The 27,269-nt window shown below is 42.2% G+C and overlaps 1 protein-coding gene and 1 long non-coding RNA gene across 5 annotated transcripts in view; one reads left to right on the forward strand and one right to left on the reverse strand.

Moving 5' to 3' along the window:
* LOC117457617 (RNA-binding protein Musashi homolog 2-like) overlaps nt 1-27,269 on the forward strand; it is a 245,990-nt gene that overhangs the window by 152,944 nt on the left and 65,777 nt on the right. The window lies entirely within an intron of this gene.
* LOC117457618 (uncharacterized) lies at nt 24,371-25,976 on the reverse strand. Its single transcript, XR_004553340.1, has 4 exons — nt 25,895-25,976; nt 24,969-25,040; nt 24,741-24,809; nt 24,371-24,476 (listed from the first exon to the last, which is right to left on the reverse strand). It is a non-coding gene; the product is annotated as an uncharacterized lncRNA (long non-coding RNA).

Below are 27,269 nucleotides of genomic sequence, written 5' to 3' on the forward strand. Positions count from 1 at the left end.
AATTGTAAAACAGAAGGGGTTTTTTTACAAGAAAAAGGTTTTGAGGATATAAACTTCACAATGTGTTTAGCAAATGTAAATCTTAGGCAAACACATGTGGCTTGCATTGCTGGATTTATAGTTTTCCAGATCCAATAAAGAACATCTTGCTTACACATCTCTGGATGTTTTCTGGATTACACAATGGTTTGAATAGTTCTGTTCACATCTTTGGTAACAAGAGAGACTTAACATCGTTTCATGAAATTAAAATGAAGCACTGCTACTCAATAAAAAATGTATTTACCATAAACTGACATGTTTTGGTGCGGACTGCATTCACACAAGCGATGAACTGCTCCAGAGCTCACTAGCAAGCGGTCCGAGACCACCTCTTTTAGTCCGGTTGTTTAGTTCACTTCCGAGGTCTCGGACTGCGATCACACCAACCCAAACAAACCGCACCAAGGGGGTAAACGCCACCAGGGTTCGATTCAAACCGGACTAAACAAGGCTGGCTTGACCTTAGACTGTCGAAGGACTTTCAATTTTCCTGCTTGTCTTTCCTTATCTCTATGTTCGCATAATGCATGCTTCTAACTCAGCATTAAGGGCATTGTCCCCATTTGTTTCCTGTCTGTCACCTGGCAGATTGCCAGTATTAAAGGTGACGTCTGGGTCATGAGTCGAGCCTGCGTCTGTTGTCATGGTCCTGGCTGACACCCATGTTATTAAAATATCCGGCTGCAACATTGTAAAGCCTCATGAGAAAAATGTATACTTTTTTTATATAGGGCTATATAAATTACAAAGATATCAATACATTAACTGAAAATATCACCTCATTTGACTTGCCTTTGAAATGATCTCTGTCATCAGTTTTCATCCTTTCCTTCATCTTCAGTAATGGATTCCACTCCAATCAGTTGCTCAATTCAATGCTGCTCTTTTTCTTTTTCTCGGGCTTTCTTGGGGTATCAGTTTCCAGATGAATATATCCCCCAACAGGAGGTGTATGTCTGCTCGCACTGAATAGTGAGAGGAATCTGTTATTAGGTCCCACTGATGTACAGGTTATGTTTGTGTTGGTTTGGATTTGTTAAGCTTCTTCGTCATCAAGTGCTTGCTGGAATTCAGCTATTGTTCAAGAAAATGATGCTCTAAAACACCCAGGGAGAACAATCAATAACAGACATTATAAAACTATTACAGACGGGTGCATGCATGGGGAAGTGCAACTACATGACTTCATCTAAAAAGCAGTAGGTGTTAGTTTTGTGGGATGTGGCGCTTATGGTTCACTAGCTTCTGCTTAACTGATCGCTGTGGAAAGATATGGGCAGAGGGATCAGTGTTTGAAGGGCACGGTCATCAAAATCCAATTTCTTTCATCTCTGTATACCTGCAAAGGGCTATTAAAGGAAATTGTAGGACGAGTGTGTTATAATGGTGTGTTTAACCTCAGGCTCTAGGGGACAGCTGTTTGACTATAAGCAGATTCCCGGCGAGGCGCAAATCAAATTATGAAAATGACAGCCGGTGACATATCCAGACAGAGAGGGCCACTCAGGTGAATGAAGGAAAGCCGCAAACTGTGGAAATATATACACAATATGTGTTGCTATTTATACAAACTCATATGCAGTTATATTTTTCCTTGCCAGCCAATGACGTTGATACAGCTTAAGGACTGAGCTTGATAATGCGTCGTCTCAAAATTAATCCATGGCCTATTGGTTTTTGAGACCACAGTTACATGGCTGTGATTCAGGATTTTTTACCCAGTCTTTTTGGTGCACATATGCGCGAGCAAAACAGTTGATTTACATGTCTGGGTGTGTATTTCTATCAATTGTATACTAAGGATTATCTCTAATGCTTGACAATACATGAACAAATATCTTGGTTTGGGTATTTTTTGCACTGTCATCTTCACTCCTGTGGAGAGGAAATGGAAACCCTGAAGAGGCCTCAAAACGTATTTCATCACTAATGGAAAGAAAAGCATGAAAAGAAGTGGCACCCATTTGCAACTAACCCAAATTGCATCAGTGAGTCTGACAACACTGCATGCAGCCATAAATTAGTATCAACTCCTTCACAAGCACTGCATAGCAAAACAAAAATCTGATGGTATCACCAGTATGCCGTCTTATGAAAAACCTCAACTGAAGGTGAATCCGGTCTTATAGAGGAACAGAGTCACAGCACAGGTAGTTGTGGTAAAGACAATTTAGTTTTATCTGTTTTAGGTTTCTGTTTTTTAATTACAACTGAGCCTTTTGGCTATGAGCATTGTGCCATCCAAGCTTGTCACTAAGTTCAGCGCCCTCAAGCTCACCAGCAACCTCTGTAAATGGTGTCCTGAACTTCCAGAAGAGCCGATCCCAGTCAGTGCGGATGGGCATCATCACATCTTCCTTCCTGAACCCTCAACACCGGAGTCCCTCAGGGCTGCAGGCTCGGTCCTCTTCTTTACTCAAGTTTGCTGACAATACGACCGTCAGTGAGACTGAGCACTGACAGGTACGAAACACGAAAAGAGAGATGGTCAGAGGACCTGACATATTTGGTGCCAGGACAACAACCCCCATTTTAACATCAGCCAAACTAAGGAGCTGATTGTGGATTAGCGAAAGCAACCTCAAGAGTCACACGCCCACAATCACCATTCACGGGACTATGATGGAAAGAGGTCAGCGGCTACAGGTTCTTCAGGGTTCACATCACCGGTGACCTGCCTTGGAATCATCACATCAGTCTCATCGCAAGGACAGCTCAACAGCGGAAGTTAAACGTGGACTCCAGGATGCTCTCTAAAACGTATTATTTACTGTAATGTGCGTCCAAATCTCTGACTAGAGAAAGCTATTGCTCCTGTTGATCTACAAAGGTGCCCAGTACTAAAGGCACATTCCATTTTCCAAATATATTGGTCTTCTGACATTGATTGTATAATTTACTTGACTTTAGACTCTATTTCCCTTATCCTTTTTCAAAACATTGCCTATATTAGCGAGTTTTATCAGCTCCACCATGTATTACCATTTGCATTGCATGGCTTTGTACCATGTTAACCAGCAAACTGAAACGTTTAAGGGTATTCGGAGGATATCAACAAGGGATTATTTTGTCTGCATTATTTTGTACTATATGCAGTTTTTCTTGCTGCTCTATTTAGTTCCCCCTCAGCAGGGTTGTATGAGAGAAAGATGGGATGTGTAGCGACCCACACACCCAGTGCACCAAACATCTAGCTAAGTAGGACATTGAAATGGATGGGCCTGTGTGTCGGTGACCTACATAAATGAATGTGGACAGAGATTCCTTCCACACCTGAACTGAGCTGTGCTGGGTGTGAGACTCAACAGAAAGGACACACAATGTGCTCACATACAGTAAGAAATACTGATGTGATGTTCCATATGGATGGCCATCCATGCAAGTATTAATGGACCCACATAATTTTAGGGGATAAACTCTTGTTGCGAAAGAGGAGAGCAATTGTCAAATTTGATGCTTTGACTCAGATTCTAATTCACTGGCATATTCACTTACCATAGAAAATTGATAGTTTTGTTTACACCTTTGTTGTTAGTGATAGCAAATGGGTTAACGTATAATGAATACCGTACTTTTCGGACTATAAGCCGCGACTTTTTTCCCCATTTTCTTTGTACAGCTAACGGCCACTAGGGAACCTCCTAAATCTATGGATTTTACAGGTAAAATTAACCACCTTTAATACTATGGGCTCTAGGACCGGTCCGAGCCCGCCACCTTTAAGCGGGCTCCAGCAGGAAAAGCTGGAGGCCGGAAAAGAGTGAGACAGGTAGCGCACCAAAGTGAAAGTGGAACCGAGAGACAGAACGAGAGCAAGACAGACGGACAGTTTAGCTGCTGCGGCTTATATGCAGGTGCGCTTTATAGTCCGAAAAGTACGGTAATATGTCCCTTGGATGCCGGGTTAATGTTTGTGGATGTTTAGGCTATATGGTGTTCGAGCTACTTTTCGAACTCATCACATCTGCTTCACAACGTTCTACTCTTCGTCGCACTCGCCATTAATTGTTGTTGTTAAAGTCAATACTACACCAGTTTATCCAACATGTTCTACAAAGGTTACGACGTGTTGGCACATCAGCAAAGGATATTGTCAAATTCAGTGAGCTGTGTTCTGTAAGCCCTCCATTTGATTACACTGTGTGCTGACAAATATAAAGCCTGCATATGTGAGCGGTAGTTTGTAGAAAAACACATTCCACCATCAGCACAAAGGCGATCTGAGGAGCGGATGGCATTCTGTCTGGCCTGCTCTCTGGTGGGCTCCCAGCGTGACTGTGCTGATTGTTCCCCCCCCCCCATCGGATGTGTGGGAGGTCTGGGGGAGCAGCTGCAGCTCAGGGAAGGAAACTTGATACGGAAATAACTCCGTATCAAGTTTATTATAAATAATAAAGCTGTGGTAATAACCAGCTGATGTTGACCTTGCCCGCTACCATTATCTGTGGCCAGTAATGATTTCCCCACTACCTGTGATTGGCACATGAATTATTAAGCTACTTCCTTCTTCAGAATTTGGCACAGCTGGGTGCCAATTTCAAGAAATGTGTTGATGCTACCACCGCCCTATTAATCTCTCATCATGCAGGAATACCTGGGTCTGTCAATGTCACAACCACCCGTCTGTGTTCCTGTTGGGCGTAACTGAGCCGGCCGCTTCCTGCTCTTTACTGGACAGTTTGTCACTGGAGACAACATGTATTTAATCACATCAGGAATCACCAGCTCCTCTTTACTTTTGAACAGCTATTTTCTAACGTCATCACTTATTATTAATCAGCTGTAACAAAATAAATAGTCATCAGGCAACTATACAAAACGTATCTAAAATATATTATGCAAATACTGTATAAATAGTTTGAGAAAATGTTACAGAACATTCCCAAACCAAGAATCCGCCGCTACACCCTAATTAGGCCGTAATTGGTCATCTGAGTGGAAGTAAGGAACTATTTTAAACCTTTTTCTTTAATATTTTTACATGAACTGCAACACTATCAATGCCTACAACAGGCTGTTTGCAAATATTTGCTGTTGTAGAAAGGCATTTTATAATCACATCATAACATCAGCTGATAGGCTGTCTGTGTACACTGTCGGTGTGGGTTGCAACATCCTATTCATGTAAAGTAATTGATGATTGGATTGATTTCTCACAGTATTCCTTTTTCTACCTTCATGTTTTGTCTCAAAAGGTGAAAAAGAATACTTGCTCTCTGAACAGAATGCAACCGTCTTTGGGTATAACTGGAGTTTCAATGCACAATACAGACAGAATGGTTCTGTGTGTGTTATAATTAGGGCTCTAGGAGTGGGCACAGATGCATAGAAGTCTGTATGTAGAAGGTGAACACAAACAAATACTATGATAAATAACATCGTAATGTGTCTTGCATCAGCTGTAACAGTTTAAGGAGTCCCCAGTTATTTTTAATTGAATAAACATCCAGAAGTAAAACATTAAGTAATACCCAAATTCTCAAATCAAATCTGTTTCAAGTTGCAAGGCTTTGTCATTTGCACATCAGCTACAGTGTAGATATGTCAATGAAAAACTTACTCACAGGCTCCTCCAACAGTGCAACGTATAGGACATAGAACAAATAGAACAGATCAAATAGTGTAATAGAAGGTTTTGAGATGTGCAATTAAATACAAATAAAATAGAAATAGTGCAAGAATAATCTATATACAAGTAAATTATATATTAGATAAATAATTTGCAACATGCAAACAGATGAATGTTTATGGATGTTCTTTAAAATGTTCAGGTGTTTAATAGTCTTATGGCCTGTGGGATGAAGCTGTCCCTGAGTCTGGTGGTTTCAGTCCGGATGCTGCGGTACCGCCTGCCAGACGGCAGCAGACAGAACAGTGTGTGGCTGGGGTGATGGGGGTCTTTTATAATCCTGAGGGCCTTCTTGCTTCCTGAGCCTCTGGGAGTAAAGGTCCTCCATCAAATCAAGTTTTATTTATATAGCACATTTAAAAGCGATTTTTGGTCGAGCCAAAGTGCTGTACATGTAATAAAAAAAAAGAGTCCATGTCAGGTCCTCAGTGATGAGTCCATGTCAGGTCCTCAGTGATGAGTCCTTGTCAGGTCCTCAGTGATGTGGACACCAAGGAACCTGAAGCTGATGCCTCTCTCCACCTTAGTCCCATTGACGGCGATGGGGGCGTGTCCCTCTCTCTGCTGCTTCCTGTAATCCACAAGCAGCTGCTTGGTTTTGCTGACGTTAAGATGGAGGTTGTTATCCTGGCCCCAAGATGTCAGGTTTTCGACCTCCTCTCTGTACGCCGTCTCGTCGCCGTCGGTGATCAGGTTGATGACGATCGTGTCGTCAGCAAACATCACGATGGTGTTGGAGCTGTGTGTGGCCACGCAGTCGTGAGGGAACAGGGAGTAGAGGAGAGGGCTGAGCACGCAGCCTTGAGGGGCTCCAGTGTTGAGGATCAGGGTGGAGGATGCGATGTTTCCCACGCGCACTGCCTGGGGTCTGCCCGCCAGGAAGATTAGGATCCAAACGATGGTGGAGTGTTTGAAACATGTGGGGTCTACAGACTGGGTCTACAGACTGGGTTTACAGACTGGGTCTACAGACTGAGACTGGGTCTACAGACTGGGTCTACAGACTGCAGCAGGGACCCGTTGAAGATGTCTGTGAACACCTCTGCCAGCTGAACTGCACACACCCTGAGAACACGGCCAGAGATTCTACCTTTGCAAATTGATAACTGAAACCCCTTCAGCAGCCCTCAGACTACAATGCTAACTCTGAGCTGATCGTCCGTGTTGCAGGAGTGATTACACATGTGTTTGGCACTGGATCTCTTTCAGTCCTTCATCTTTTCTCCTGATCACTCTTCATCTTTACGTCTTTACTAGAGTACGTAATTTTCTCTGTCAGTAACCCTCTCTGCTCACTGCCCTCCTCCCGTAGTTTGTCCGTCTCCCCTTTCTGCCCTTCTGTTACTTTTGTCAGAACATTTCACTGGGCCCAGTGGACATGAATAAAGAGAAATGCGTGACACAGAAGCACATTTCTCAGGCTGATTATAAATATTATGGATTCCTAATTGTATTTAGTTTCCGCCCTATGTTTTCCCAATGAAGCACTGATGGCTAGTGTATCTTGTCGGATTACTTTGCTTTTCACTATGTCCTTTCCATCGATCTATCATTGGACTGTAGCTCCACTTTAGAAGACGCTAGCCTCTCCAGTAGTACACATCTTGACCTTGGGAAACAACCTTGAAGTAATTATTTCAAACAAGGAGCTGTTGACTCTGGCTCGGCCGTCTACAGTGGAGAGCCAAGTATTGATAACCTTCTTTCTAATGCACCTAATTACAGCTGCCAAAAGCAGTGGCTTGCTTAATGGATCTCCCCAGGGGCAAGGTGATGGACAATCTCGACACCCTCGTCATACATCAATGCCCATCTCCTCTCCTCTGCACTTGCGTATGTGCGTCTGCTGGATCGAGGCTTGAAGGCGATAATTAAAAGACTGAGTTGTTCCCCGTGTGTCAGTACATGTCTGTCTGACCGATGCTGTTTGGCAGGCTGCTGTAGCCCCAGGGGTGACCTGTTTGTCTACTTATTAACTTGTCCAGAAAGAGAAAGTGGCAGATGGATAGATGGAGGTCAAGAACACGGAGCCTCAAGAAGTCCAACCTTTAAAAGGATGGGGAGGAAGAGAGGGGGGTGTGAACAAAGAGGTGCTGTACATGTAGCTGCACAGAGACAAGTGTGAGCAATGATCAGAAAAGGGATGGGTACACATGTATGTGTCATATTTGAGGGATGAAGATAAGTTCACCAAGAAGGCTTTCAAAATGCAATCGAATCAAAACAGCAGCCTTCTTCACTACGATATTTTACCATTCATTTTGTTGGTCTGTTAAAAGATCTAAATAATGCATTCAAAGCATTAATATAGTTTCAAATGACTATTTCCAATGTATTTCATTCTGAGTTGTATACTCAAGGCTGATTGGTCCATTTTGAACTGTTGCTAAGAAATCACCGTTACAGTCATATCAATCAGACAGGTTTCTAAGTAGGTGGTTCAGGAGAAAAAGACAGATAATCTTTTTTCCTGAAACTTTCCAAATCTCTCAACACACTGGGGACACATATTTATGTATAAAAGACATGAAAAGTGGATTTTGCATAATAGGTGACCTTTAAGTTACGTTGCTGTCGCTGCAGATCCAGTCGCTGCAGATCCAGTCGCTGCAGATCCAGCCACTTTGTATCGGGATCCTACTCACCTTGTAGGTGTTATTTTTGCATTCATGACCGGCTCGCTGCACGTTATGTCTTTAAGATAAAGTAATGCCTAATTCTACAACTCTGTGACATATTTTGTTAGAATCTTCTAGACAGATTTACCGTGTCTAACTCTAGTGCTTTGATGTCTTGTCTCTAAACACCCAGCTGGAGATATTGATGCGATTATTCACCAACAATCCTGGCATGTGGTCATTTGTATTAGAATGTTGCCAAGCATTAAGTAATTATGTGTTTTATGTTCAATACTTTGGGTTTGGGCAAATAAACTGATGCTTGATCACTTTACCTGTAACGGAGGTGATCTCTGGGGCCGTAGATCACGGCGGTCTCTGTTACATATTATATCGCTTCACTATTGGCGAACAGAGATGGGGTCGTTACTAAAAATAAGTAATATATTACATATTACTTTTAAAAAAAAGTAATATATTACACTACTTCGTTACTATCTACATAAAGTAATTCGTTACTTTACTCGTTACTTTACTCGTTACTTTACTCGCAGGGCCGGCCCGCCCCTCCCTACAGGCAGATCACGCAGACTGCTAAAGTTTCAAATGTTCTCTTTAGTTCAGTTTCCATTGTCGCATAAGACTGATCCAGATCCTGAATGTTTTCCTATCTGACCATGGCTGTCCTCTGTCTCCTGCTATCTGACCGTGGCTGTCCTCTGTCTCCTGCTATCTGACCGTGGCTGTCCTCTGTCTCCTGCTATCTGACCGTGGCTGTCCTCTGTCTCCTGCTATCTGACCGTGGCTGTCCTCTGTCTCCTGCTATCTGACCGTGGCTGTCCTCTGTCTCTTGCTATCTGTATATTTTGCGCAGTCTATCTCTGCTCACGCTGTTGCGTCAGCGTGTTCTCCTGCGTGTTGGCCATGTGTTGCACTGGAGCCAGACTTCAGCCGAGCACGTACGAACTGCGCATGCGTGAGTGGCAATAACTCTCCTTACCAGCAGGCAGCGGTAGTGTGTATTCGTCATTCAAAACAAGCAACAACCGGAAAACAGAGAAGAAGAACTACGTGTGTGTGATATAAATAAACAACAGCTATGTGCGTTAGCTTCACCTAGCATGTGTTCTTTGCAGGGTTTGTTGAGGTTTGATTATGACTGATTTTAGAAAGTAACGAAGTAACGCGTGTCGGGGAAATGTTAGTAACTGTAGTGTGATTACTGGATTATAAAAGTAGCGCGTTACACTACTCCGTTACCGACAAAGTAATATTATTACAGTAACGCGTTACAAAGTAACGCGTTACACCCAACTCTGTTGGCGAAGCTAATCATTTGTTCCACGGTAAAACATTTCACAGGAAGCATTTGATTTATAAAAGATGACAAGAGCTTGTGTGGCGTTCAAACCCGTTTCTTGAATGGTTGACGTGAGTATGAGAAACACATATTGGTCCTTGGTGTCGGGGGGCTGGATTGGCACGCCAACCTATGGGTGAACAAAGTGTGATTAGCGATTCTAGTCATTTATAAGCTCTTTAGACTAAGCAATATACATTTCTCTTATATAGTTGTCATTAGTGATGTTACGTATTGCGCCGAGGCTTCGGAGCGTGTGTCGAGTAATCCCCGAAGCTTTTTGTGAAGCATGTTTCGAGGCTTGTATCGTTTTGGGCCAGTGACGTCATCGATGACAAACAAAGCCTCGCTGCCTGTCGATACCACGTGACTGCTTCAGGAAGCGATTCAGATCGGTTGAACCGTTGAACCCATGGATGGTTGAACCACAGTGCTGATATTACCCATGCCATGGATGTATTTATAAGAACCATATTACCCCTCCTGTACCCGGGCCCGGTGACACGATGGAATCAAGAGAGCTCAGACCCTCACTTATATAGAGGTCGGAACATGTCATAAGTATAAATGGATACAAGCATGAATAAATGTAGGAATAAAAACATGAATAAATATGTTCCAGTGTTTTCAGTGAGATTCAGTGTGTGTGCTGCGGCTCAGCTGGAAAGCAGTTGACTCATGACCGCAGGCTCCCTGGTTCAACGACTGAACAATGCGTCTTTTTTTTTGTTTATAAAAGCTACAGCTAAATGAGATAATGTAGTTAATAAATGTATTCTTTGATATGGTTTAGCCTTTCTCCGGCTACAACATGGTTACGTTTATGAATATTATTAAGGAATACAAATCCCTCTTTGCAATGTTTACCAGCCTCCTTAGGCTTTTCAATCACAATCATTAAACTGGAATAAAAACAATATTGTTAACATGAAAATATGATTTAATGTTCGTTGTTTAGAGTTATTCTAAGGCTTTACTCATTGGGAACTCGGTATGAGATAGAGCACACTGTTGAGATGTCCAATCTGCCTGTTTTACACACTTTGACCAGCAGGGGGGTTTGTGTTCAGATGAAGCCCTTGATGAAGCCTCATGAGATGAACCCTTTTGCGAACCAATTGGCTGGAAAGCTTCAAAGCTTCATAAGGCTTCATCTCGCCATCACTATTTGTCATATCATCCCTGCAGTAGTTAACATCATAACACTCACCTCCACCTGTTCTCCCGTCTCCGGTCCCAGGGTCCGTCACCGTAAAGAGTCCCCGGGGAAACGGCGAACCCTGTTTTATCGTTCCGGGTGGGGTTATTGAGCAGGATGGAGGCAGGGGTGGTTTTATATCGTGTACATTAATGTTGTTTGTTTGTAATATTTTTCCTTTCATACATGAAATAGGTATAATTGAATTAATGGATATTTGTTATTTTCAAGTAATGTTTAGTTTTCTTTAACTGGTTTCATTAACTGAGCTAACCATCTTTGCACCTACCACCCCTTTTGATGGTACGGTCCAATTGTTGGGCCTATAAAAGGTGGCGTGTTAGTCTCATTGAGACGGGGATAGTGCTGGAGACAGTCATATGAATGATTGATGCAGTTAATCGTCTGCCAATGATTAATAAACGCCCACACCGGGTTGTACTTGGACGTTCTGCCTCTGGCTCCTTACTTTGGTCGGGCCGCTCATTTGTCAGCTTCACATTACCTACACCTTCAAAATGTAAGAAACATGAAACCAGACATCACATTTGCTTAATTTGGCTGACTGATAAGCGGATCAGTCCAATCATAATGTTATCATAATCATTAGAATACAAGTTATTTGCCAACAAACACGCACATGTGATCAGTGAAAGGTCCGATGAGGTATCTTCATTTCTAACACAATGGACCACTGTCACTATCAACCCTTAAATATACAGTTGAGGCCTAAATGATTAGCCCCCCAGGAGTTGTGGAACATTTTCCTAAAATTCTTCCCAATATTTCTAGCATTGATAAAACATTCACCAGTGCTATTTAGTAGCTTTTGGTACATTTTGGAAATCAAATATGTTTTTAGGATCGCTTTATATCAAATATAGTGAAAAATGGGTTGGTCAAAAAATATTAGCCCCCATGTGAATGTTTGCTTTCAAACCACACCTAGTCAACCAATCAGCTTTCAAACCACACCTAATCAACCAATCAGCTTTCAAACCAGACCTAATCAATCAATCAGCTTTCAAACCAGACCTAATCAACCAATCAGCTTTCGAGCCACACCTGGGCATTCAATCAGCATAAAAGGACTCCAAGAAACAGGCACTTGAATACCTTATTTAGAGGGACTATACCAGGGTTGCCAACTCTCACGCATCTGGCGTGTGACACACGCTTTCACTCTCAATCTCACGGTCTCACGCTGCCCAAACTATTCTCACGCCAAAACAAGAATACCGAAGACTAGAAACGGTTTTGAAAACTGTTGTCACGTAGTGATCGTCTTCTCAATAGAACATCTTTGATAATGTCTTCTGGCCAATCAGAATCACGATAACGGCGTGGTGTTGTTGCAGGAAGTCCCGACGGAGAATACTTTTGCTGTAGTACATCTCTATATACATCGATACAACATTACGTGTTGATAGAAATCAACACGTAATGTTGTATCGATGTATATAGAGATGTACTACAGCAAAAGTATTCTCGTAAGAAATCAACACGTAATGAAATAAGACCCGACGGTTTGATGATTGATGTGTGGGCTGTCTTCATTTTTGACACACAGAACAATGGGGGCTATCCACCCTTATCCACAATGTAAAGTAATTCACACAGCCTCTTCTCTCTGGGAGGAGCAGCAGGTTCAGCTTTCAGAACACAGTAACACCAAACTAAAATGGCAAAATATGTTGTGGAGTAATAGATGTATTTATTTTTCTTCTCAAGAGAGTACCAGAATGTGTGCAGGGGTTGGGTTTTCAGCATGTCAACTCTTTCACCTGTGGGGAAGTTGCAGGATTGGCTCCAGGTCGCCCTTTTTATTTACTACAAGACAAAAGTGCCTTTTTGTTTCATACAGTTCAATTTGGATTGAGACAGGGAAATAATCTAAACCTCACGCGTGGCGTTTCACTGTCAAGGGGGGCGATATAGCGTGTATGTAATTACATTAGGATACTGACTTGAGCCCCACCACTGTATGGGTTAGCCCTACCACAGATTACCCAACACAAATACTCCGGAGCCGATAAGTCAATGAATTGCTAATCGCGACAGGCACACAATAAAACAGTGGAAACAAACATGTGTTTGACTTTCATTAGTGAATTAAACTGTGTGCCCTTTATAGTCTGTGTCCAATATTGTGTATTTGTATATATTGTATATCCTATATATATGCTAAGGTCCCGCTACTGACACGATAGCAGTCATTTCGTGCGCATATGTGTAATTAAACCCATGATATCAAAATCTCACTCCAGCCAGGTACCCAAAGTTGGCAACCCTGCTATACTACTACTCCTACTCACCATGCCAAAGACAAAGGAAATCAGTCTTGAGCTCAGAAAGAAGACAATGGAGGCTCATGATAAGGGGGAAGGCTATACTGCTATGTCCAAGCGCTTCACAGTGTCTAGAACTGCTGTACGTTGCATCATTGCGAAGTACAAGGAGACACATTCTGTAAGAAACAAACTTAGGCGTGGCCGAAAGCGCAAGATTTCAAGAACTCTGGAGAGGAAAATAGTCAGAGATGTCAGCAAGAATCCCCGGACATCTGCCAAGATGATTGTTGCTGACCTGGCCTCTTCTGGAGTTGATGTTTCAAGGAACACAGTTGTGAAAGCTCTTCATCGTGGTGGGCTTCAGGGCCATCGTCCCAGAAGAACCCCTTTACTCAAAGGGTGGCACATCAGAGCCAGACTGAGGTTTCCCCGGGAACATTTGAAAGGTAAAGATGAGTTGTGTAAGTCTGTGCTTTGGTCTGATGAGACTAAACTGGAACCATTCGGGCACATGGATGGTGCTTATGTTGGGTGAAGAAAGGGAGAGGCCTTCAACCCTAAGACCACATGCTGTGGGGCTGTTTTGCAGCCTCAGGCAGGGAGCCTTGTTCGGGTGCAAGGCATCATGACAAATTCAAATGATGGTGACATTTTGAGGGATCATATGAAAAGTGCTGCTCTTAGTCTTCGCTTAGGTCGTCGCTGGGTCTTCCAACAAGACAATGACCCAAAGCACACATCACAATTGGTCCAACAGTTCCTAAAGGACACCAAAACCAAGGTGCTGGAGTGGCCCGCACAGAGCCCAGATCTCAATCCTATTGAGAATCTGGCGGGTGCTCAAAGTGAATGTCCATGCTCGGAAACCAATTTGGACCAGCTGGAACAATTTGCAAAGGAAGAATGGGCCAAAATACCTCAAGAGACCTCTGTGCCAACCTAGTAAAGGACTGCTCTAAGAGCTTGTTGTCAGTTGTGGCTCAGAAAGGGTACACTATTGACTAGTAATGGCCTGGGGGCTAATATTTTTTGACCAACCCATTTTTCACTATATTTGATATAAAGCAAGCCTAAAAACTTATTTTCCAAAATATACCAAAAGCTACTAAATAGCACTGGTGAATGTTTGATTATATCAAGTTTTATCAATGCTGGAAATATTGGGAAGAATTTTAGGAAAATGTTCCATAACTCCTGCGGGGCTAATCATTTAGGCCTCAACTGTATATCTGAGTACTTTATCAGACGGGTACCCCCTTCTAACCACTGTGTGTTTGATATGGAGCACATCCTCCTTTTATCACTGTCACTTCTGATGAAGCAAATGATGAAGCATCATGAAGGTACACCCATTCATATCTCATTCTTCTGTCATATCTTCCACACACTCTGTGAAAACCTGCGTCTGCTGTTCCACTGTGAAGGAACAATTAATATAGGCCCTGCTCGTGTAAAGAACCATCTTTGGCGAGAGCAGAATGTCACCTGACTGCATGTTGTCATCGTGAAGCCCATCGGGAAAGAACCAGGCAAACAATGCATTGTGTTTGTCATCATTACTGTGTGTCCTCTTGATACAAGTTATTGATGTGTGTGTAATAGAAAGAGAGATGAGTATTGAAGCTAATACAGACAGTAAATAAATGCATTCCCTTTTTCATCCATTTTCTGAATTTGCTCTTCACATTTCTTACATGTTATGCAACAGAATACAAGTTTCAACAAAATTGGCAAGTCATTTTCAAGAGAAAGGGACATGATTAGGATTCAAATTGTAAAACAGAAGGGGTTTTTTTACAAGAAAAAGGTTTTGAGGATATAAACTTCACAATGTGTTTAGCAAATGTAAATCTTAGGCAACACATGTGGCTTGCATTGCTGGATTTATAGTTTTCCAGATCCAATAAAGAACATCTGCTTAACATCTCTGGATGTTTTCTGGATTACACAATGGTTTGAATAGTTCTGTTCACATCTTTGGTAACAAGAGAGACTTAACATCGTTTCATGAAATTAAAATGAAGCACTGCTACTCAATAAAAAATGTATTTACCATAAACTGACATGTTTTGGTGCGGACTGCATTCACACAAGCGATGAACTGCTCCAGAGCTCACTAGCAAGCGGTCCGAGACCACCTCTTTTAGTCCGGTTGTTTAGTTCACTTCCGAGGTCTCGGACTGCGATCACACCAACCCAAACAAACCGCACCAAGGGGGTAAACGCACCAGGGTTCGATTCAAACGGACTAAACAAGGCTGGCTTGACCTTAGACTGTCGAAGGACTTTCAATTTTCCTGCTTGTCTTTCCTTATCTCTATGTTCGCATAATGCATGCTTCTAACTCAGCATTAAGGGCATTGTCCCCATTTTGTTTCCTGTCTGTCACCTGGCAGATTGCCAGTATTAAAGGTGACGTCTGGGTCATGAGTCGAGCCTGCGTCTGTTGTCATGGTCCTGGCTGACACCCATGTTATTAAAATATCCGGCTGCAACATTGTAAAGCCTCATGAGAAAAATGTATACTTTTTTTTATATAGGGCTATATAAATTACAAAGATATCAATACATTAACTGAAAATATCACCTCATTTGACTTGCCTTTGAAATGATCTCTGTCATCAGTTTTCATTCCTTTCCTTCATCTTCAGTAATGGATTCCACTCCAATCAGTTGCTCAATCAATGCTGCTCTTTTTCTTTTTCTCGTGGCTTCTTGGGGTATCAGTTTCCAGATGAATATATCCCCCAACAGGAGTGTGTATGTCTGCTTCGCACTGAATAGTGAGAGGAATCTGTTATTAGGTCCCACTGATGTACAGTTATGTTTGTGTTGGTTTGGATTTGTTAAGCTTCTTCGTCATCAAGTGCTTGCTGGAATTCAGCTATTGTTCAAGAAAATGATGCTCTAAACACCCAGGGAGAACAATCAATAAACAGACATTATAAACTATTACAGACGGGTGCATGCATGGGGAAGTGCAACTACATGACTTCATCTAAAAAGCAGTAGGTGTTAGTTTTGTGGGATGTGGCGCTTATGGTTTCACTAAGCTTCTGCTTAACTGATCGCTGTGGAAAGATATGGGCAGAGGGATCAGTGTTTGAAGGGCACGGTCATCAAAATCCAATTTCTTTCATCTCTGTATACCTGCAAAGGGCTATTAAAGGAAATTGTAGGACGAGTGTGTATAATGGTGTGTTTAACCTCAGGCTCTAGGGGACAGCTGTTTGACTATAAGCAGATTCCCGGCGAGGCGCAAATCAAATTATGAAAATGACAGCCGGTGACATATCCAGACAGAGAGGCCACTCAGGTGAATGAAGGAAGCCGCAAAATGTGGAAATATATACACAATATGTGTTTGCTATTTATACAAACTCATATGCAGTTATATTTTTCCTTGCAGCCAATGACGTTGATACAGCTTAAGGACTGAGCTTGATAATGCGTCGTCTCCAAAATTAATTCAATGGCCTATTGGTTTGAGACCACAGTTACATGGCTGTGATTCAGGATTTTTTACCCAGTCTTTTTGGTGCACATATGCGCGAGCAAAACAGTTTGATTTACATGTCTTGGGTGTGTTATTTCTATCAATTGTATACTAAGGATTATCTCTAATGCTTGACAATACATGAACAAATATCTTGGTTTGGGTATTTTTTGCACTGTCATCCTTCACTCCTGTGGAGAGGAAATGTAAACCTGAAGAGGCCTCAAAAACGTATTTCATCACTAATGGAAAGAAAAAGCATGAAAAGAAGTGGCACCCATTTGCAACTAACCAAATTGCATCAGTGAGTCTGGACAAACACTGCATGCAGCCATAAATAGTATCAACTCCTTCACAAGCACTGCATAGCAAAACAAAAAATCTGATGGTATCACCAGTATGCCCGTCTTATGAAAAACCTCAACTGAAGGTGAATCCGGTCTTATAGAGGAACAGAGTCACAGCACAGGTAGTTGTGGTAAAACAATTTAGTTTTATCTGTTTTAGGTTTCTGTTTTTTAATTACAACTGAGCCTTTTGGCTATGAGCATTGTGCCATCCAAGCTTGTCACTAAGTTCAGCGCCCTCAAGCTCACCAGCAACCTCTGTAAATGGGTCCTGAACTTCCAGAAGAGCCGATCCCAGTCAGTGCGGATGGGCATCATCACATCTTCCTTCCTGACCCTCAACACCGGAGTCCCTCAGGGCTGCAGGCTCGGTCCTCTTCTTTACTCAAGTTTGCTGACAATACGACCGTCATGAGACTGAGCACTGACAGGTACGAAACAACGAAAAGAGAGATGGTCAGAGACCTGACATATTTGGTGCCAGGACAACAACCCCCATTTTAACATCAGCCAAACTAAGGAGCTGATTGTGGATTAGCGAAAGCAACCTCAAGAGTCACACGCCCCAATCACCATTCACGGGACTATGATGGAAAGAGTCAGCGGCTACAGGTTCTTCAGGGTTCACATCACCGGTGACCTGCCTTGGAATCATCACATCAGTCTCATCGCAAGGACAGCTCAACAGCGGAAGTTAAACGTGGACTCCAGGATGCTCTAAAACGTATTATTTACTGTAATGTGCGTCCAAATCTCTGACTAGAGAAAGCTATTGCTCCTGTTGATCTACAAAGGTGCCCAGTACTAAAGGCACATTCCATTTTCCAAATATATTGGTCTTCTGACATTGATTGTATAATTTACTTGACTTTAGACTCTATTTCCCTTATCCTTTTTCAAAACATTGCCTATATTAGCGAGTTTTATCAGCTCCACCATGTATTACCATTTGCATTGCATGGCTTTGTACCATGTTAACCAGCAAACTGAAACGTTTAAGGGTATTCGGAGGATATCAACAAGGGATTATTTTTGTCTGCATTATTTTGTACTATATGCAGTTTTTCTTGCTGCTCTATTTAGTTCCCCCTCAGCAGGGTTGTATGAGAGAAAGATGGGATGTGTAGCGACCCACACACCCAGTGCACCAAACATCTAGCTAAGTAGGACATTGAAATGGATGGGCCTGTGTGTGTCGGTGACCTACATAAATGAATGTGGACAGAGATTCCTTCCACACCTGAACTGAGCTGTGCTGTGGGTGTGAGACTCAACAGAAAGGACACACAATGTGCTCACATACAGTAAGAAATACTGATGTGATGTTCCATATGGATGGCCATCCATGCAAGTATTAATGGACCCACATAATTTTAGGGGATAAACTCTTGTTGCGAAAGAGGAGAGCAATTGTCAAATTTGATGCTTTGACTCAGATTCTAATTCACTGGCATATTCACTTACCATAGAAAATTGATAGTTTTGTTTACACCTTTGTTGTTAGTTAGATACATCTGGCACAGTTGTATTAGTCCATTAGGCCAGCAACAAAATACATTAAACATGTTTTAAACCAACCACATGATTACGCATATAGCTAAGCCACTTGGGAAAACCAATTAAATTAGTTAAAAATGACTTAAAAACCTATTTTAAAATGTTATTTTTTCACCTGTTAGTGAAGGCACAGAGAAAGAAAAAGTCCTGTGTGGAAAGGTCTTTATTTTTGAAGAGTGAGTGTAATCCCCACCAGAAGGAGACCAAACCCAAAATACCTGAGATGTTTTGATGGTTCATAGTGTAGCAAAAGATCAGACATTTATTTTGGCCCTAAACCAACCAGATACCAGATGGACACACGATAAAAGGAAATGTTAAAATTCGGCTATGATCGTAGCAACATCGGGCCATTCTTGAGGGCATCTTAAGCCATCGTATGACCGCCGGTGGAGTTTCTCAGGCTCCGGCAGAAACTTCGTGAGCGGTGGAAAAATCTTTGGCATGCCAAAAAATTGCCGAAGGACCTTGCGAAGGTTAATTTTCGTGTTGAATTTGTGTGTCCATTTTGCCCTTCGTAAGGGCATCTTGTCAAATCGTGTCATCTTCGTCTGATCATCGATGCCATCGGGCATTTTTCGCCTCACGAAGACAATACGAAGGAAACAAGAAGCTGCCCGATTGTCTTAGGAAGGCAACGCGACTACGTGAAGCCCTCGCAATGCCGTCGTGTAGCCATCGTATTATAGTACGATGACATGACAAACCAAACATGTAAACATATTATGTAAATAACCCAATTTGTGTTCTGTGGAACTGAAAAGGATATTACATTGTTTTTGTTACTTTCGTTCCAGTTGTATTGGGCGTAGCTGGAAATTGTGGGCCCCATGAAAGAATGTATTTGTGGGTCCCCAAATGTTTGGCCATTTATTTATTGATGAAAACGCATAATATGGTTTTTACCTATACATTCGGATCAGCAGTTCAGCACCTGAACTGTTGGTGGGTGAGCCTAGTAAAGGATGTCGCATTGCGTTCATCTTCAATGAATGGACCAATGCAATAGTCTACCAAAGAACCTTGAGTCGCACTAGCTGGGCATATTTTCCCATTCTTGTGACAATGTTTTCTGATACTCAACATACAAAAGCTGTTACTTGTCCTGTCTCTCTGTAATCCCATCTCCAACACAAATAGTCTACTCAAGCACACTATTAGGTTGACAGACACTTACATTTTGATGTGCTCTGTAGTATACAATCATTCCCTGCTTGGATATACCTTTTACGAAGCAGATTTTGAACTGTCGCGGGCAGAGCACTAGCTTTGTTGCTGTAGCGGCCGGGTTGCTCCCTTTCTCAGCAGAGTGCTAAAGCCCTACTTGTTACACGCACAAGTAATCCGAGGAGGCGCGAGTGACAAGTGTTGAGCTATTGGTGGGGACAATTCAGGATTCTTGGATACTGGTGGGGTCATGACTAGGGTTGGGTACCGAGAACCGGTTCCGGTTCGGAACCGGTTCCAACATTTCGATTCCAACGGTATCATTTAGAAATGTGAATTTCGGTTCCGCTTTTCGATTCCTGAGGAAATGTTTCTCGCCGCTCTCCGTAGCCTACTGCATGACTGCAGCGGGGCGGGAAATGTAGCGTTGTATCTACATTTCCTACAGTGTAACCTGAGACCAGGGCCGGCCCGTCGCACTGGCATTATAAATGTTCGCCTCGGGCGCCAGATCTGTGGAGGCGCTGCGCTGACAGCTCTGGGAGAAAAAATAAATGTTTTGACCGTTGGTGCTAAACCTAATTTTCGGCCTTGATGTAACAACATTCATAATTAAGTAAATGTAACACCCTTTTCATCCCGGTTACACTTTTCATTTGCCCTGTACGATGGGCGCTGCAAGTGATGAAAATGGGGGATGTTGGCTTATCTGGCAACCGCAGCTCACGAGGGTGCACTGGAACCGGCGCTGTTGTTATTAGCATCTGGTGCTAGCTGCTCTTACGGAAGAAGAAGATGTTTCTACAATGATGTGGAGGGAGAGTCCTCTCCAGTCAGACTGAGAGGCTGATAACTTCAGCTCAGTGAGGTAAAGGACTCTCAGTGTTTAGATAGTTCACTTTAGTCTAAGTTATCTCAGTGGGTCTCAAACGTTTTGATCACAATTTATGTAAACACATATTTCCAAGGCACTCCTTTATAATTATTGGGATAAAACAGGTTTGAAATCATTCCAATGTATACTATAGGACAGTAAACCAGACATATCGTTTTAAACTGGAGAGATAAAAAAATATGCATAAATAAAATAGTAAAATAAGATATGAATGAACAACAAAAATAAAATGCGTTACATGTAGGCTATTTGTTATTTAATTATTCAAATGTAAACCGATCTTTTTCATATGGGTGTTTGGAGTTGTACCCCCTAGATCTAGTCTCTAGTAATTCTGCGTGTGCACCAGATTGAAGCATTTTACTTCAAAATGTTCAAACATTTCTTCCCGGTATGCCTGAGAGGCAGATATGCTTGTTTTTCTCAACAAGAACTGTTTTTAAAAGTTGAACTGTTGTAGCTTCAGGGGTTCTCAGGTTAAAGTTACATAGCAGTGAATATAAACAGACTGATTAATGTGAATATTACTTTAAACTAACCTGTGTAAAAGTTTCTCGAATAAATGTAATTTTTTTGGTGGAAGAAGCATGTATCATTTTTTTACCCTGCCCCTCAAAGAATCGGAATCGAGAACCGTTAAGAACCGGAATCGAAAAGTAGAATCGGAATCGGAATCGTGGAAATTCAAACGATACCCAACCCTAGTCATGACCTTGCGTCCACCCTCTAAACGACACGATGAAACCCAACCTCGAAAACCCTGTTGAAGTTAATGAAATGTAATGGACTGCAAGAAATCAACATGCACTGACTATCAACTTTATCTTCTGTCTATTTAATTGAAAATTACACCCAATACAGGAATGACCAAACAACACATCTCAACATTCTTTGATTTATTAAATTAAGATTTGAACAACACAAGGACAAAAGTATAAATTAACTGAAGATTTGAACAAAATTATAAAACAATAAACTCTCAGGACATGAACACACTTACAGCAAACAATGACACATGTAGTGCTAGAGGACTATGCATCAGATAGTAATTGTTCACAATGTGGGCTGCAGCCTGTCAGCTTACTATAGGGAAACATCCCACAATCCTGTCATAGAATGGATTGTTATCCCTAAATCCCGAACGCCAATCGCCGGACCTTCTTGGTGGCAAAATCTTTTACGAGCTCTTTGAAATCAAGTGACAGAGCCAGCTTGCTTACAATCGATAACATTGCAAGGCTGTTCAACCTCTCTTGCGACATGGTAGATCTTAAATAGCTCTTGATAAGTTTCAACTTACTAAATGATCTTTCACCACCAGCTACGGTAACTGGGAGTGTCAAGACAATTCTGATGGCAATGTTAACGTCTCCAAAAATGCTCTGGAGTACCATCTTGTATATTGCATTCAGTCGATCAAGAGAGCTACAATCAGGGGGGAAGTGGCAGAACATATTTTATTGAGATGCCTTATCTCACTCTCAAACTGATCTGTGAGATCCTGTGAGTATTTCTCCCTCAGCGGCTGACACACAGAAGCCATGACACTGTCACTCAACTTCTCAATTTTAAGTATGGCAGCAAATTCTTCAACAATATTTGCTGTTGTTTGGAACCGAGTGTCCAAGTCACTTATGATCTGGTCCATGCAGTGAAAAACACAGTTACAGAATGTTGTTTCTGGCCTATCCTCCTGACCTGTTCCTTCAGCAGTTTCATGAAACCTCTTCCTCCTCCTCTCACGGCAAAGTTCTTTTTTGAAATGAGGATGTACAGAGCAACCTGTTTTCTTTTTGTATATAGACCAACGAGATGGACTGGCACTTACAAATGTGTAGAGGCGGTTAATGTAACCAAAAAAGTTGGACACTTCAGGGCTCGATTCTGCAGCATGCAAGATTATTCTTTTTCAGTATTTGGGCTTGGACTCCCTTGATTTTCCCTGACATGTTCGCCCCATTATCATACCCTTGCCCCCTGCAATCACTAATGTCTATCCCTAGATCCAGAGAAGCACACTCTCCATCATGCCTGCTATTTCACATCCTGTTTTTCCGTTGAAATCTTTGAATTCAATACATCTTTCAGTGATCTCCCATTCGCCTGTGTCTTCATTATAATGTGCATATCTTATGAGCACAACATTTTGCTCGGTGTGGGAGATGTCAGGCGTTGCATCACAAATGATTCCATCGTATATGGCATCCTCCCTTTCCGTCAGAATGGTTTTTAAAACCACACAATTCAATAAACTCGTTCTGGATGTCTGGGCTCAGATAATGAGTTAGCTGGCTTCCTTTTTTGGATGTCCTGATTTTGTCTAAGTGGTCTTTCAAGAGTGGATCATATCGTAACAAAAGTTCTAGCGTACCTACAACATTTCCATTGTGGACATCGCCCAAAGCATGCGTTTTACCTCGGAAAGCTAAACTCCTCGTTGCCAAGTGCAGAGTGACATCAAGGAGTCTCTGCAGGATAGCTTTGTTTTTCTCAGTTCCAGACTGTAGCTCTCTGCAACTGATGATCAACGCCACATGCAGTCATAACCGGACACTGTAGGTGTTTCCATCGCACATAACAGTCCCTGTGATTCCTACTTGTTTCATGGCTGGGGAATGTATCATACATGCGACTCCACTCGACGTCACACATCTCGTATCCCTGGTCACTACTCAAAGCACTAAGAGAGGGTATTTGTTGCTCCTTGGAGAAAAGAACACATGGTATGCAGAACAGTGCATTTGCACTTTCACTGTGCATCAACCAGTCCCTTTTCACGTTTCCCCCTACCCTTATCTGCTTTGGTGTATTCAAGTAATCTGGAAATTTCTTTCCCTTTGAATCATGTGGAAATTCTTGATCTGTTTCTCGCATTGCTAATTTCTTTACAACAGTTGCCCTGTCCTTGTCACTCATCCTAGCTGGGAACAACCCTGGGTCAAGTGATAGCAGATGTTCTACCTCAGACACCACTACAGGTGGCTCAGTATCTGTGGCATCCTGTGTCGGAGCCTCACTTTGTCCCTGACACTGACGGTCCAGAGCTGCTTCCTCCTCATCTGTGCTGCTTTCATGGTCCTCGACCTCTTCTTGTACTGGTACTGGTACTTCTGCCTCTTCACCTCTGCTCTCCTCGTTGGCTGCCTTGCTCGAGGGCCCTGGCTCGAGAGTATCCATAGTGTACATCATTTATAAAATGCCCTATAATAGTAATAACACAGTACAGCTCGAGCTATCTCTTAATTGTTATAATAATAATAATAATATAATAATAATCATTTGTATAGATATTTTCCAATTGCTCAAATCTAGCTATAGCTACTGTAACAACCTCAATTGAATGTGCCAGTGTTCAATGGTATTGCAATTACTGGAAGAACTAAGTAACTAAATGTGAATATTACCTAAAGTTGTATTCAATGCATGGTAAGCATATTTAAAATCTGTTTGTTAACCCCAAGCCCTGCTGCTTTACCTCCCTCTCCTTCAACTGGGAGCTGGCCTGAGGGAAGGGGCATCTGTGCATTAGAGCAGATGTGATTAGCATGTAACATTATACAGGTTAGGTTAGCTAGCCATAGCAAAAGGGCATAGCTGCTGGATACAAATTCACTGGGCTCATCTACACCCATCTAATTTTTGATAGCAACAGGTAGCTAACGTCAGCCACAAAATGTTGGCCAATCTTCAAAACAAGTTCTGTGAATAAATACCTTTCTTGTGAAAATACTTGGTGACTAGCTGTCGACCTCTTTTATTATGTTCCTCTTGCTGACGTTTTTTCTTTCGTTTCTGAGCTCCTGATTCATGAGCTGGAGAGGACATTTTCCTGTGAGTCTGTTCAAGCTGCAAGCTGCTGGTGCGCTGCTGTGCCGCCTAGTTATAGTTGAAAGTGGGGGTGCAAGATTAGTAACTGGCAGGCAAGGGGTGGTTTGGAGTGGGTAAGGCACGACCACTTCCATGGCAGAATTTTTTTAATTTAATGAACACCTGTACGTGCAATTTCCTGCAATATAGAGCACAGAACTCTCTCAATATCCTATGCGATCCTAAAGGATTCCAAAACCGTAGAGAGATTCCTATAGCATTTTTTGACTAGGGATGTTATCCTACACTTTAAGCTGTCTGATATCCCATTACCTGTAACTCTTGGGTCTCTTTCTCACTTCCTCTGCCTCCTCCCTGAGTCTGCACAGTCACCACATCATTCTACATTAAGGAGAGCAATACACTTATGAGTACACTGAATACACAATCTTTATGCTACTCTGTAAAGAAAGGGAGCGAGGGGGGAATATATTATCCAAGTATTTGTGTCTTAATTTGTTATGTTATCCTACACTTTAAGCTGACTGATATTTCCATTACCTGTAACTCTTGTGTCTCTTTCTCTCCTTCTCTGCCTCCTCCCTGAGTCTGCACTGTCACCACCACATCATTCTACACAGGAGAGCAATACATGTATGAATACACTGAACTGGGTTGAATACATGATTTTTTCTTTTTTCTGCCATGTTCTACCTGGTTGGCTGGCTACACACACACACACACACACACACACACACACACACACACACACACACACACACACACACACACACACACACACACACACACACACACACACACACACACACACACACACACACACACACACACACACACACACACACACACACACACACACACACAGTGTGTGCAGGTTAGTTACAGTAGGAGATGGGCTTCTTTCATATTATCTTCTATCATTCTATAATTCATTCTTCTTTTATTTTCATTTCAGGTAGTTGTACCTTAAGAGAATTGAAGGCTGGCATCTGTAAATGCAGATAGATATAAGTACTTTATTCTTATTTTATTATCATTATTTTCTTTCCAATGAAATGAAATCAGAAAATAAGTGGTATATGATGGAAAATATGAAAGTCAATGCTTGAAGGAAAATGGACTTCGGAAATCAGTTTTTTATTTACTGTTCTGTAAAAGTCTTGTCGAATGTAATGTGTTGTGTGGACCCCAGGAAGACTAGTTGTTGTCATGCAACAGCTAATGGGGATCCTAATAAACTCAAACTCTAATGGGCTTCGATCTACCAGGTAGCTAGTCAAACACAAACACTGGTTGATGTTACTAGCTAGCTAGCAAACGTCAGCTAACCGCTAGCTAACATAAAGAGTGACCTGTAATTCAATGCAGCGAAAATGAAGAGAAGGTGATGATTATAAATGTGTTTTATTGTATTGAGTGGTAGAAGTAAAGACATGTCTAACATATTCTTTGTTTGAACAACTTACTGAAAAGGTCTGCCACCAATGACAGACTGGTCGCGGTGATTTACACTCAGCCTACCTGGCTGCATCAGGACCAGTGTTGCCAACTCCTTAGTAAGGAAAGTAGCTGTTGGCTGTCCAAAAAGTCGACAGAAGTCGCTAAATGACGCCATCGCCTAATTTGCATATCATGTAATGGCATGGTAGAGGGGAGTACAAAAAACGTTCCCAACCCTTCAAGGATCAAAACTTGAAACCACCGGAGTTAAATCCAGACGACAGTAGATCATAAATGTCTCTATTCTGCAATGTAAAATTACTTTTTTGCTTTCCCGTCTTAAGCAGAACATAACTCAGAATGTATTATAGTGTGAAAGTGAGTGAAGAAACATTTACATTTTACATTTAAATCCCGCTCAAAACCAGGACGGCTTGGCAGTTGGCGCATGCGCAATTCATTTGCAGTCTCGACGCGGGGGAGTGTGGTTGTCTCCTCTCTGCTCTGACTGCAGCAGCAGCTCTGCTGCGGCCAGGCAACTGTCAGTCTGAGCGCCTGTGAGTACTATGGGAGGGAGGCGGGGCTCACGGCAGCACCCGCGGCTCGTTAACTGCAGAACAATACGTGAGTCGCCAAACACCAGAAAAGTCGCTAATAACACCATTATAAATCGTTAGAATAGTCGTTAGTCGCTTTTGACACAAATAAGTCGCCGGAGGGTTTGAAAATCCGCCAAATTTAACGACAAAGTCGCCAAGTTGGCAACACTGATCAGGACTGCTGTGGGTGGGAGGCAGTTGATCAAACCATTGTGAGCGAAATGCGGGGGGGGTCACAATCTTTGGAAACTTAAAAACTCGCTATTAAGTGTCTATAATCAGCACAAGTTCTTTCATTGCGTATTATTAATTCGATTGAAATTACATACTTATGTTTACAGTGATATATTTGGGGGGACATATCATATTTTTCATATGATCAAAAAGTGGGGGTGCAAAAGCACACGTTTGCTCCCCCAAGGTCAATTGTGGGGATGCACCTGCTCCGCTTGCTCCATTGCTCAGGTGCCCATACCATGCAATGAATGAAGGGAGGGGTGCTCATTCTGTCAAACAGAGTAACAAGCACCTGTTTGTTTCTTTTGTGACGTTTTTTTTAATACAGGCAATTATACTTTTGAGTCATCTACATTAACTTAATAATAAAACCATATTAATAAAAAGATAATAATAGTGTTCTCTGGCATCGTACTTGCTTTGGCTGTTGCTTGGCTGTTGACCAAGATCAGGGCCAAGTTCGTGCGAAATTCACAATTCCATATTCGTGTCCATCTGGTGTCAATGTTGGCACAGTGTGACAGGGGCTTAACCACCTGCAAAAGCAAGTCAGCATTCAACTATT

This window comes from Pseudochaenichthys georgianus, chromosome 13, assembly GCF_902827115.2.
Source record: "Pseudochaenichthys georgianus chromosome 13, fPseGeo1.2, whole genome shotgun sequence".
In the NCBI taxonomy this organism is placed as follows: domain Eukaryota; kingdom Metazoa; phylum Chordata; class Actinopteri; order Perciformes; family Channichthyidae; genus Pseudochaenichthys; species Pseudochaenichthys georgianus.